This window comes from Macrotis lagotis, chromosome 1, assembly GCF_037893015.1.
Source record: "Macrotis lagotis isolate mMagLag1 chromosome 1, bilby.v1.9.chrom.fasta, whole genome shotgun sequence".
Taxonomy (NCBI): domain Eukaryota; kingdom Metazoa; phylum Chordata; class Mammalia; order Peramelemorphia; family Peramelidae; genus Macrotis; species Macrotis lagotis.
Window position 1 is genome coordinate 686,557,999 of NC_133658.1, and position 13,924 is coordinate 686,571,922.

Below are 13,924 nucleotides of genomic sequence, written 5' to 3' on the forward strand. Positions count from 1 at the left end.
TGAACACAATTTCTGCCAGATTGTTGTACAGTTTTTCCAGCAGTTTTCATCAAATAGTGAGTCCTTTCCTTTAGGAACTGGAGTCTGGGTTCATAAGAACACTATATTGTATTTATTTGTTTCTGAATATCGTGTACCTAATCTGGTGCACTGTTTGATGTAACTACCTCCTCTTTCTTTCTCTAGCACCAAAGAGGTTTAATGATTTTTGCTTTGTAGTACAGTGTTATACCTGGTAACAATTTCCATTTCTATTTGCTATCTATGTGACCCATTAGATAAGTCACTCAACTTCCCTTGACCTCAGTCTTCTCATCTATTAAAAAAGAAGTTAACTATATGGCCTCTGATATCTATTCTAGTTTTAAATTTATTATCCTACTACTCATTTTTTTCTCCTCTATTGGAATTTCTACCTTCATGTTTAAATTCCTTAGTAGCAGAGGACTACTTCCAGAAAAAATGATGATTTAGTTCCTGTTTTACTCTTCATTTTCCCAAACTTAGATTTGTTTCAGGGTTAGACCATCAGACTCTATCCATTAAGGAATCTCCTAATTTACTTATAACTGCATGGATTTACATCTCATAATGCAAAACAAAAAGCTCAAGAACATAAAAATCATAAAAGAGTTTATATAATCATATTCAGTACCATATTCAGGATTTTCCTTGTCTGAAATTAATAATAGATTTTAAAATGAATTAAAAGAATGGTGGATAGGGTAATAAGAAAGAGGAAAGCATTATTTTTATCAAATCAAAGTATATACTGGATTTGCCTCTGTTTCTTGACTTGCCTGGCTTCCTTGAAGACAGTTCAAATCTACTGAAGGAGCACTTTCTGGTCCACCCCCCCTCAGGGATAATGCTTTTCTTATGTCTTTCCAACTTTCATCTACTCTCTCTCTCTTTAGTTATATCACACACACACACACACACACACACATATGTAGTTGTATACAATTAATTGTATGTTGTATTTCTCATTTGACTATGAGCTCCCTGAGATCAGGGATCAAATACTTTCCCTTTCTTTTTTTCCCTAGAACTTAGCAGTATTTTTGAAAGACTGATTGCAGGATGAAATTGAATGAATCTTAGTGCTGTGCTTCCATTCTCTTAGGATATTTCTTTCCTAGAATAGAGAGATAAATAGGGAGTCAGGAATAGAAGTATTGCATTAGGAATTAATGCTTAAAAGTAGAGGATATTTGGGAAGTTTAATCTGTAATACAAATACATTTTTAAAATAAATTCCTAAGGCATCTCATAAGGACAAAGTCACCTTTTAATATTCTGTATTAATGGATTTTGGCCTGATTATGAAGATAATTGAAAAGTCTTATAATTCTTCTACAAAATATCTTTTCAAACTCTTGACATAGTCATAAAATGATAGATATAGAATTGGAAGGGATCTTATTCTGGGAGGAATTTGATGAAAACTGTTGGAAAAACTAGACAACAAACTAGCAGAAATTAGGCTTAGACCAACAGCTCACAAAATACTATACCAAGATACATACCACATGAAAGAAGTCTCTGAATAAACAAATTAGCAAAACAAAGAAGAAATTACCTTTCATATCCATAGATAAGGAAAGAAGACACAACTTAACAAGGGATAGGAAGGATCACACAAAATAAAATATAATTTTTATTATATAAAATTTTAAAGTTTTTTAAAAAATAAGCTAATTTTGTAGAAGTTAAAAAGGAAGGCTTTCATTCAAGTTATCAATAACTTATATTTATATAGGACTTGAGGGTTTTCAAAGTTGCCCTCAGGACAATCCTGTGAGGTGAGTACTTGGATTGTATTATCCCCATTTTATAGATATGGAAACTGAGATTCTGGAAAATTAAGTGACTTGCCCTTGGTCACATGGCTGGTAGTATGTGAAGTGAAAGAGCACAGTGAATAGATTGTTGGGTCAGCAGTCAGGAAGACTCATCTTCATGAGTTCAAATATGGCCCCAGACACTTAATAGTTATGTGACCCTAGGCAAGTTAATTAACCCTGTTTACCTCAGTTTCCTTAGCTATAAAATGAATTGGGAAATAAATGACAAGCCACTTCAATATCTTTGCTAAGAAAACCCCCAATAGGATCATGAAAAAATCAGATATGACTAAACAACAACAACATCTGAGGTGAAATTTGAATCCTGATCTCCCTTACTCTAGGCCAAATATGCTTTCTATCATACATGTTATGTTTTTCTGAGTACACACAGGTGATGATAGAGAACTATTGAATGAAAGGTTTTGTGGGATGGCCAAAGATCAACTGAATTCAAATTTGTCATTTTCCTCCTTATTATCAACTATAAATAGGTTATTAAAAGGTCACAATATCCTTGATTTAGTGTGGGAAGACTTAGAAATCAAGACCAAACCTTTCTTTTTTACAGATGAGATAACTGAAGCCCAAATACGTTTATGACTTTCCCAAGGTCACATAGTTGAAAGCATATGAGGCAGAATTCAAATCCATGTCAAATCAAATTAAATGTTTGTTTATTGAACAGTTACTATGTATTAGCTTACATTCTAATGGAGGGAAGATAATGCATAAAAATAAAACTGGGAGGGATTGGGTCAGAGAATGAAGAATGGTTGATATGCACCTTTTTCAAAATGGCAGTTCCAGGATGAACTCAGCAAGGGGAGCCTCAGGGGAAGAGAAAGAAAGCAGCTCAAGCATAGTGGCAAAGCCCATCCCATCTTCCTGACTCCAAATCTGTCTCTACTTTCTGGTGTAATCAACAATCTGAGGAAAATTAAGTGAGCAAATAAAGTAGATTGGGGCTTTTTTCTAATGGATCTCTACTCCTACCTCCTTCTCTTGGCCTTGACCATAGCACGGTTAAAAAAAAATAAAAATCTCACAGAGTACCTATTAATGTTCTTAGACCAGTTCCTGGATACTCTGTTTATGATCCTCCCATTACCTCTAACTTCAGTTGGATATGGAAGTGTGCCCGAGGTTGAGTGCCTGGGTGCATTTGTATATGTCTAAAAGGTTATACTTGACTAGACTTTTAAGTACCCATTTTATTTGTGCCGATTTACCTCTGTCATTAGCCTATTTACCTTTCCTCATTCTTTTTAAGCTTTTACCCCACAACTCTGTCCAAGGGTTCAGACTCACTCTTCCCTGACATAGCTCTTTCAGGGTTGAGTCTAGTGATAAAAAGCCCTTTAAAATGCTCTGGCAAGAGGATCTAATAAGCAGGTTGAGAGGCGAAAGACAAAACAGTTCTAGTAGAAAGGAAATGTACAGGAAATAAGAGGGCCCTGCCTGGGATCACACAGCATGAAAGGCTTTAAGCTCACAGTGAGTCATGTCAATAAGAGGAAAGCAGAAAATGAATTGCTTGGGAGCCTCCCAAGGACCCTGATGGTTGCATTAGAATAAAGAGTAATGGAAGGGCTTGTGGAAGGAAGAACAAGCTCTGAAGATCCATTTGAATACTGCATGACCTGCCAGGGGATGCTTTAGGGAACATACATTCTCAAAATGATTTGGATCATTAACCATTTTCTATCAACTTTACTCTCAAATTCTTTTATTTTCCAGGAAATTCATTGTTTTTTCCATTCTCCTCCTCCTCCTCTTCTTCATCATCAACAATAAGTGTCTGCTGTATGGAGCACTATGCTAAACCCTGAGATTACAGAGAAAGCCAACCACACAACCCTTACCCTCAAGGAGCTCTCTGTCTAATGGGGGAGACAAAATATAAACAGTTTGGTACATATAAGATATGAAACAGTGAGGTCAGGGGCTGGGCCTGGAGTCAGGAAAAGCTGAATTCAAATCCTGCCTCAGATACTAATGAGTTGAGTGACCCTGAGCTAGTCACTTAACCCTGTTTGCTTGTAAATGAGTTGGAGAAGGAAATGGCAAATCACTTGAGTATCTTTGCCAAGAAAACCACAGAGTTGGACTAGACTAATCAACCTAAAAAAAACCCCATGTGTACAGAATAAATAAAGGTGATATCAGACTGAAGACACTAACAAAGGGAAGGAGCAGGAAAGACTTCTTGTCGAAGGTGGGATTTTAGCTGAATCTTGAAGAAAGTCAGGACAGGTAAGGAAGAAAAGCCTTCCTGGAATGGGAGAGATAGACACACAATGTGTGAAGAACAGTAAGAAGACCAGTGTCATCTAATTGCAATCCATTGCAATTAGTTTATCTAGAGATAATGATGAATTATCATAATGTATATTATGATATTGTTGGTCCTGGACTAACACAGAAGTGGCAGAAGGGAAGGGGGAATATAACTGTTTAGTTAATTGAAGTACAAGTTAGATTGTATAATGATGGTAGTAATGATAATCATAATAATAATTTTGAAAGCTCAACAAAATCTCATGAATTAGATTCCTTAAATTTTCATGATAATTCATAAAAGAATAGGCTGAGGTTTACCTTTGTTCTATTTGGAGGAAAAGACAAAGAAAATTATAATGTAAATAAGACTGCAAATTCAGCATTACTTACATTTCTAATTCAAAATAAGCTCCCCAAGGAACAGGGACTAGTTCATTTTTTGATTTTATATTCTCAGCATCTAATAAATGACTTGAAACATAGAAGATCCTTAATAGGTGCTTGTTCATTGATTGATTAATTAATTCAGAAAATAAAATCTTTTAAGGTGCCTAAGAGGTATCCATTTATGTACAGAACAATGGACAAGCTAGTTTTAAGCCATTCTTGCATTAGATTGAAAATGCTCTATTGCATTAGATTGAAAATACTCTATTGAACTCCATGTTATTTTATATTTGATTAATTTCTTTATAATTTTGGAAGTATTCCAAAGTCATGAAGTTGTATTTCTTTTGCAAATATTCTACAATTAAGACTGACCTGTCTTCTCTATTAGCCTGTATTAGTCATGGGTTATTATATATTAAAAATATCTTCAAAATGGTGTGCAAACATAAGTTTCACAGATTTGGGGCATATGTCCTTAGCTTTTTAATAGAAAAGTGTTCTTTGGTGCAGAAATATGCCAGAGAAAGTGAGAGTTTTTATTGAGAAGGAGGCTAAAGGAAAAAGAGGAAAATAAGTCTGACTGTGAAGAAACTCAGGTTGAGGTGCTGAAATAAAATTGCTAGAAAGTTGGTGAGAAATCATATTCTATACAGAATTTTGGTAATTTAAGAATGTAGCACTAAGACGGAAATGAAGCACAAGATGATAATGAGAAGAACAGTGCCCCCTTACAATGATTTGAGTTGGAAGTGAATTTTAAGGTTCCTGTGGTATCACATTGCAAGTAAGTCTCTTAGAGAAATAGAAAGAAATCAAGGCTGTTGGGCTAGACTGATCCAAGAGAGCATGAACCGATTGAGAAATTCTCAATAGAAGAGTGGCAGTGTATTGGTTTACAGGTTCATTGATTTTTGAAATGGAAGGGACTCAGTGAGCTCCTAGTCCAACTCTGTGCCAACCTTATTCTATGTACAAGGAAATTGAGATCCAAAAAAAGTTAAGAAACTTGCTCAAAATTATAGCAAGTAGCAGAGGTGAAATGTACTTTGGTTCTGTTTCTAGTACTTTTCCTACCATCCAGGCCCTTTTTGATGGTCAGAGAGGTGCAAACATTAGTGAAAAATCCCCTTTTGTCATTTTGCTGAAATCCTTGTAACAGTGATGTTGACAAAGTGTTGAAGGCTCTCCTCTTTCATTACACAGAATTGTGAATCACATGGGACAGAATGAATGCTATATAGTTTTGAAAATGCAGTCTTGAATCCCCATGACCTCATGTGTATGACCACTCCTAGGGTGACTTCCTAATTTATACCCCAATATAGTAATTAATTAAATGAATACTGCCTATTCAACATTGCCTAGTGGTTGAGAGAGGTATTGAGGAGGGAATGCAGAGTTTAAAATAAGACAAATTCTCTGTCCAAAAGGAGTTTATAATCTAGTCATTTCCTCATAAACTCATAGAGAGGTTGATTTAGTAGAGTTAAAGGAACCTGACATATTCAATTAATTCAGTCTTTCCCTATTATAGAAGAGAATACTAAGTTCTAGAGAAATGAAGTGATTTGATAAAGATTACATTAGCAAATAATTGACAAGAGTTGAGTCGAGTCAAAATCTCTTGATACCAAGCTCACTGCCTTTATTTTTAAAAATATATTATTCTGCTCACTAACTAATCCTATGCTAGGCATGTGCTTGAGAGCCTCTTTCTTCTTTTGATATTCAAATACAGATTTTTGGAGTATCAAGAATTATACTAGGTATTTCTTCCTAGAAGGGAACATATATCTCTAGATGCTTAGATCTCTAAGAGTCCCTATCTATGCCAATCCTATTCTTGTGAGCTCTTTTTAGCTTCAGAGCACTGTATTTATTTTTTGATTTTCCCCAATGAAATCTTTGGCATAGCATAATCTTGTCTAGTTGACCATCACCCATCTCAACCTCTTAGGACAAGTATAAGCTATGATAAAATGCAGTCTCTTTAAAAAGAGTTAGTTCATTAATCCTTCTGACCTTGGTCAATTCATCTCTCCTTAGGGAACCTGGTGATCTTCTGTTCCCAGGGGGTCACCATATTAATACAGAACTTAATGTGAACAAGCAATTAGTATAGCACACAGTAGACTAGAACTTCCGGGTTTAAGTGATCCTCCAGGCTCAGCCTCCTGAGTAGCTAGGACTACGGGTGCACTACTATGCCCAACAATTTATTAATTCTTAAAGGAAAAGAAGGATAAATCCTTTAATTCTGACAATCTTTTGCTAATTTCTCTTTTGTTAACTACTGAAGTTTTGAGAGATTTGGAGAGCTTTTGTTTCTTTTCTCTTGGTTCTGCATTACCTCATATAAGTATTCCAATGTTTCATTTGAAGTTTTTACATTTGTCTCTTCTTACAACACAATAATATTCCATTATATTTATAAACCATAATTTGTTCAGTCATATCCTAATCATTAGGCATGAATTTTGTTTCCAATTTTTTGTCCCACAAATAATGTTGCTGAAATTTGGAACTTTGTCCTCAGTCACTATGCTGTGCAAACCACTACTAGGTATAAATACAAAGAGATCAAAGAATGAAGAAAAGGACCCATATGTACAAAATATTTATAGTAATTCTTTTCATAGCATTTAAACTGGAAAGTAAAGGGCTATTCACAAATTGAGGAATGGATAAATAAATTATTTTTATGAAAATAGCATATTATTACACAGTAGGAAATGATGAAACAGTTTCAGAGAAAACTAGAAAAAAAGTAAAAAAAAGTAAAGTAAAATTATCAGGAGAATAATTTAGACAATGACAACCACAACATAAAAAAAACTTTAGACTTTAAGAGACATATTGTAGTTCCGTCATGTTTGATGTTTTGTGACCCCATTTGAGGTTTTCTTGGCAAGTTTGCCATTTCCTTCTTCAGTTGACTTTACAGATAAGAAAATGTAGGCAAAAAAGAGGTTTTGTTCAAGATTATAAGACTAGTAAGTGTCTGAGACCAGATCAGAATTCAGGAAGACGAGTTTTCCTGACTTCAGACCCAGTGCTCTATCCACTGTGCCTCCTAGCTGCCTCATGGACTAAAAGTATGTAATCTTGCAGGACCTAAGATGAAGTGCACTTCCCACCTCATGACACAGCATTGACAAACTTAAGGTATAAAATAAAACAAACATTTTAAAATATAGCCAATGAAGGAACATGCTTCACTTGACTATGCAAAACCATGTTGAATTTTTGTACCCCCTTCACATTAGCAACTTTTCTTGCATAATTTTCAAATATTTTTCTAAAAAATAAAACCAAATTTTTGTTCCACTAGCAGTAAGCTTATATGTCTTCCCAAATCCTTCCAGCATTATTTACATATTAACTATTTCTGATAGGCATAAGATTGTACCCCAAGGTCATTTTAAATAACATTTCTTAGTTTATTTGTGATTTTTTTTCAGATGGTTAAGGATGGTGGTTGGCATTTTTTCAGTTATATAACTGTTCTCATCCTCAATCCACAAAAAGGTACTTAGAAACTGTACGACTGACTAATTTATGTAATCTCTGTGTGCTTTAGGTGTTTTCATCTTTAAAAGGAGGGATTGACTTAATGGTTTTCTATGGTTCCATCTAAATTGATGTTCTCCTGACTTTTGTGCTAATAAAGATTAGGGACAGGATTTGAACCTAGGTTTCCTGACTACAAGTCTAGTCCTCTTGCCATTATAACAAGACTTGTGAAAAAGCCACAGTGGAGAATCTTCTTACTGCTATAAAGGGGAAAGAGTATTGTTGAAAGGGGAATTAAAGCTGGGCTCCATTGTTCAATGATCTTTTAAATATCAAAATCATAGGGTGTCAACTTGCCTGATATGACAAATCAATTTAGGGTGAGGTGACTTGCCCAGGATGACACAACTTATAAGTGTCTGAGGATAGGTCATCCTGACTCCAGGACCAAGGCCCTATCTAGTTTATCATCTAACTCCTCTAAACCCCCTGGGCTCTGACCCCCAAAATATTTCTTAATTAGAGCTCAGAATAGGGTCCAGGGAAATAACAATTGGATAGAAAAGAATTCCTAGAGCCACCAGACTGTTGCTACATTCTATAGGACCTTGGGCAGGTAATTTAATACTTTCTGATCCTTGGGTTCCTTTTTTAGAATGAAACTGGATTGAATGACCTCCAAGGTCCCTTACTGCTCTAAATATATAAGTCTATGTTTTGAATATGATTGGACCAAATGCAATAATGCACATAAAGCCTTTTGTGAACCTGAAAGTGCTCTATAAATGCTAGCTATTATTAAATGCTAGCTGTTATTGTGGGATCAGAAAAGGAAGAGGATGAAAGAATTAACAAATGGGTGGAGGTTTAGAGGAGATTGCCTCCCTCTTTGCCAGAGGTTCTTAACCCTTTTTTTGATGTCATGGATCCCTTTGGTAGTCTGGTAAAAGTTATGGGCCCCTTCTCAGAATATCTTAAAATAAGTAAAATAAAATACATAGGATTATAAAGGAAACCAATTACACTGAAATAAAATTGTCAAAATATATTAAAAGCAACAATTTCATGGGCCCCAGTGAATAACCCCTGTTCCAGGTATTCAGGATCTCAGCCATCTTTTTTTCAGCTGACAGCAGCCAATATTTTAGATGAAGGAGAAGCACAGTCAATAAGGGAAATTCCAGCCTCCCATTTAGCATGAATCATGAAGCAAACTATTTATAAGACATGTAATTACCAAGGGGGAAAAGAGAGCGAGAGAGAGCGAGCGAGTGAGAGAGACAGAGACAGAGAGACAGAGACAGAAAGAGAGACAGGAAGATAAAGAGACAAAGACACAAAGATACAGAGACAAAGGGAGACACAGAAAGACAGATAGAGACAGAGACCGAGTCAAAGAAATAGAGAAGTAGAGATGAAGACAGATACACAGAGAGAAACTAAAGACAGAGGAGCTAAGAGAGACAGAAAGAAACCAACAGAGAAAAAGATACAGAGAGAGAGAGAGAGCGAGCGAGTGAGAGAGACAGAGACAGAGAGACAGAGACAGAAAGAGAGACAGGAAGATAAAGAGACAAAGACACAAAGATACAGAGACAAAGGGAGACACAGAAAGACAGATAGAGACAGAGACAGAGTCAAAGAAATAGAGAAGTAGAGATGAAGACAGATACACAGAGAGAAACTAAAGACAGAGGAGCTAAGAGAGACAGAAAGAAACCAACAGAGAAAAAGATACAGAGAGAGAGAGAGAGAGAGAGAGAGAGAGAGAGAGAGAGAGAGAGAGAGAGAGAGAGAAAGAGAGAGAGAGAGAAGGGGGGAGAGGGGGAGAGAGAGAGAAATGCAGCGGGTGTGTGTATGAATATGTGAGACAGACACAGAGAAAAAACATAGAGACAGAGATAGACTCAGAGATACATATAGAGAAGCAGAAAGAGAGAGACAAAGACAGAGACAGAGAGACATAATGGGTTGGGTGTATGTGTGTATATCTGAGAGAGACTGAGACAGAGAAAGACAGAGACAGAGAGACACACAGAGAGATAGACAGTGAGACAAACTGTGAAAGAGACAGAGACAGACTGTGTGTGTGTGTGTGTGTGTGTGTGTGTGTGTGTGTAAAAGAGAGAGACAGAGAGACAGAGGCAGAGAAAAATTCTGAGCTAGTGATTGTATCCCTTTACAGGAAGAGGGATGTGCTGTATCAGGCCAACTACTTTGTCCACTGGAATAAAGCTGTAAGAGAATTATCCACTCCCAAAAGAGACTGGGGTTTTTCTTTTCTCCTCCTCCTCCTCCTCCTCCTCCTCCTCCTCCTCCTCCTTCAAATATGATACTCTAGCCTAGAGGAATTGTTGAAGAACAATTTATCCCTAACCCTTTCCCCCAGAATGCTGCCAACCACCAAGGTCAGTTTCAGCTTAGTTTATCGGTTCTAGAAATGCCATTTGTGCAAGTCAGAGCTGTTAGAAGCAGTTTGAAGTGTTGTGCTCACCTTGTGCCTTCATAAATTTGGTTGGTTCTATAAAATCAGAGCAGGAATTCAGCTGTTAGCAGCAGACTCCCCACTTTCATTTAGTCTGCTCTCCCATTAGGACTGGGACTGCACAGCAGGCAACACATTTACAGTATCTCCAGCTCTGGTTTCCTTCCATTCATGTTTCATTAAGTTCTCCTGGACTAGAGTCCGATATCTTTTTACTATACAGCTTGTTGTTTGCCACTACTGTATGAAGTACAAAATCGACCCCAACTTGGAAAACATTTCTGGGACTGAGTTGCTCGGTGCTATATCGCCCACAGTTTCTAGGCTTTAATCCAGAAGTTTGCTTTACAGCCTTCATAGTCATATGAAAAGAGCTCCCAGAAAACCAAATCATGCACGTAAAATAACTTTGGTGGGTCTTTTTTGTCTGCTTTTGAAATGCAGCAGATGCCAATGGTGGTAGATCATTGAGAGTGGAGGTCTAAGTAGAATTCTGAAGGATTGACAAGGTCCCGTGTAGGAGTCACACAGGTCAGCCATGACACATGATCAGGTGAAAATTCAGCCCCAGAAATTTGGAGAAGACACTGGCTCCGGAAACCGTACTTAAGGAAAATTAAAGTTTTTAAAATGGTTTAAACATATGTTTCTAATACTTGTTAAATGTCTTTTCTTTCTGGGGAGGAAAAAAAAAGGGGTAACCATGTTTCAAAAGGAGAAAAAAAAAGGATAAATATTAGGTAAAATAATCTTTTCTGCCAATGCCCTTGGGTAAAAGCAAATGAAAATTGTATTTACCACCAGGCTGGGCTCTGTTCTACACCTGCATTTTGTTTTTCTTTCTTTCTTCTTTTTTGTGTATATAGCAGTTTGATTCTCATGATTTCTTAATTAAATATTTAGCAGCACATAACAGGGTAGGCTGGATTGTTATGCTATGGTTTATTGCCATTTCTGTAAGAACACTCACTTAGCACTGCCTGTGTATTTATCTTTGTGGTGGTGTTGTAAACCACATGGAGGGAGGGCTGAATTCCACTCTGTGAGCTGTATTTGGTGGTACATGGGCTTTCAAGCTTAGCTGACTCAGGCCCATGTCCTGGGCAGTCTCATTGCACCCCTGGGGGCAGTGGTGGTGTGGAGGTGGTATCCGGCTCAATTTTTCTTTCAGACTAGTTTTGTTTTGTTTTTCAGTTTTAGAGTAGAAAAAGTGCTTTATATGGTTCCATTCAAGAGAATGTGATATGTGTGAATACCTGCCTGAGGAGACAGAGGAGATGATGGAGAGCCAGCGAGTTAGGAAGCATCTATTAGGTACCACTGTGTTCTAGTGATGAGGATACAAAAAAGAACCAAAAGACAATTCCTGTCTTCAAGGAGCTTACTATCTAAAAGGGAGAACAACAAACAAGCTATATACAAGATAAAGATACAGAGTGAATATAACTAGCAATTGTTTCTGTTTTGACTAGAAGCCTTGAGTTTCCCCTTCCAGATTGATTTTGTTTTTCTTAAAGAGATCATTCCCTGCCTTGTTTCTTTTTTCTTTTTGTGACCACTGTTTATTTTGAACTTGGGGCAGCCTGGAAGCTGTACCCCTTCTCCAGGCAAACCCCAAGAGAGGAGAGGAGGGAGCCTGAAGCACACAGGAGTGGTAGAAGATTCAAAATCCCAGATGAACCCCTGAAGGAGCTTCATGGAATCTGGCTGACATGTCAATTCATGCAACTAGCATGTTAAAGCATTGTAACTCCTGTTCAATCACTGAATGGGCATTTCTTCAGTCAAATGGAGACCTGGGATCTTATCTTAAAAAGGCTGATGTTTCCCACTGCATTCAGTGCCATCTTCATTCATCCTGATCCACATATGGCCACTGGACCCAGATGGCTTCAGAGGAGAAAATGAAGCTGGTGACTTTACACAATCACTTTCATGTTTTGGCATCACCTCACTGATGTCATAGTCCTCTTCCAGAATGAACAAACAACAACAACAACAGCAGCAGGACAAGGAAGAGGAGGAGGAATTAAATGAGTGAAAGCACTAGAATTAAGGGAGCTTGGGAGAGACTTCCTTTAGATTATAAAGTTTAGAAGATGGAGTTATATTTGGGACTTAAAACCAGGGAACTTGGAGGTGAATAGGGGGAGAGAGAATTCCCAGCATGGAGGATGGCCAGAGGACAGCCAGGATTGGGGGGAGAGTGAAGGGCTTCCTACTCATAATTTTTTTATTTAATCCTAGAGGTGAAGAGAAACCACTGAAGTTTACTGAGCAGGAAAGTCACTTCAGTACCTGAATGAAAGATCAAATAGAGTGGAGAGAGATTTGAGTCTGGTAGATCCACCAGAAGCTTATTACAGTAGTCTAGGCACGAGGTGATGAGGGGTCTGTACCAGCATGGTGGCAGTGTAAGAGGAAAGAAAAGACAATTTTTAAAAGATATTGCAAAGACCTCTCTGCAGTCTTTGACATCCTTTGATAATCACCTTCTTCTCGATATTCTCATTTTTAAAGAGTTTCCATGAAATTATTCGCTCTTAGTATTCTAATCTGTCTAAACACACCTTCTCAATCTCCTTGGTTGCTTTTTCACTCAGGCAGGATACACTAGCTTTGGATCTCCTCTTTTCTTTGCTCATTCTACACTCTTTCACTTGATATCACCACCATGTTCCATGCTCCCATAGCTTCAACTATCATCTCTAGGCTGATACTCCTAAGATTTGTTCACCTCTAACCTCTCTTCTGATTCTTAGTTTAACATCTCTGCCTAATGGACATCTTGAAATGTGTTCTTTAGATATCTTAAACCAAGCATGTACAAAACTGAACTCATTATCTTTCCCCTGAAGCCTTCTCAAACTTCTCTATTATTGTCAAGGGTAACATCATTTTCCTAGTCACCAAGTTTGCAACCTAGAGATTATCACTGGCTCTTCATTCTTACCCTCCCTAGCTGATCTGTTGCTAAGTCTTGTTACAACTTTACAACATCTCTCATAGTACACTTTTGTCCTCTGTCAGGTCATTACTGTGGTATAAGCCTTTATCACCTCACACCTGATCTATTGTAGAAATTTTCTGCTTGGTTTCCCTGCTTCTGTTCTCTACAATCTAATGTATCATCCACTAGGCTGTCAAATTGACCTTCCTAAAAAACAGATCCGACCATGTCATTCAGATTTGACTCCCTATCACCTTCCAGATCAAATAAAAATACCCTTTTGGTTTTTAGAACTCATTATAGTTTAATTTTTCAGTCTTCTTGCACCTTATACCCTACCTCCCCCCCCCCCCAGACTCTATGACCTAGAGATGCTGGCCCCCTTTCTGGTCCTCCAGCAAGACATTTCATTTCCCAGCTCCGACCATATTTTCCTTTATGCCTGCAACTGTTAGC

The 13,924-nt window shown here is 37.3% G+C and overlaps 1 long non-coding RNA gene across 1 annotated transcript in view; it reads left to right on the forward strand.

The window, feature by feature from the left end:
- LOC141523185 (uncharacterized) overlaps positions 1–10,315 on the forward strand; it is a 37,266-nt gene extending 26,951 nt beyond the window's left edge. The window contains exons 3-4 of the long non-coding RNA XR_012478382.1: positions 7,982–8,048; positions 10,219–10,315. This is a non-coding gene — a long non-coding RNA (uncharacterized LOC141523185). The remainder of the gene's footprint in view (positions 1–7,981; positions 8,049–10,218) is intronic.
- Positions 10,316–13,924: the final 3,609 nt, after the last annotated feature.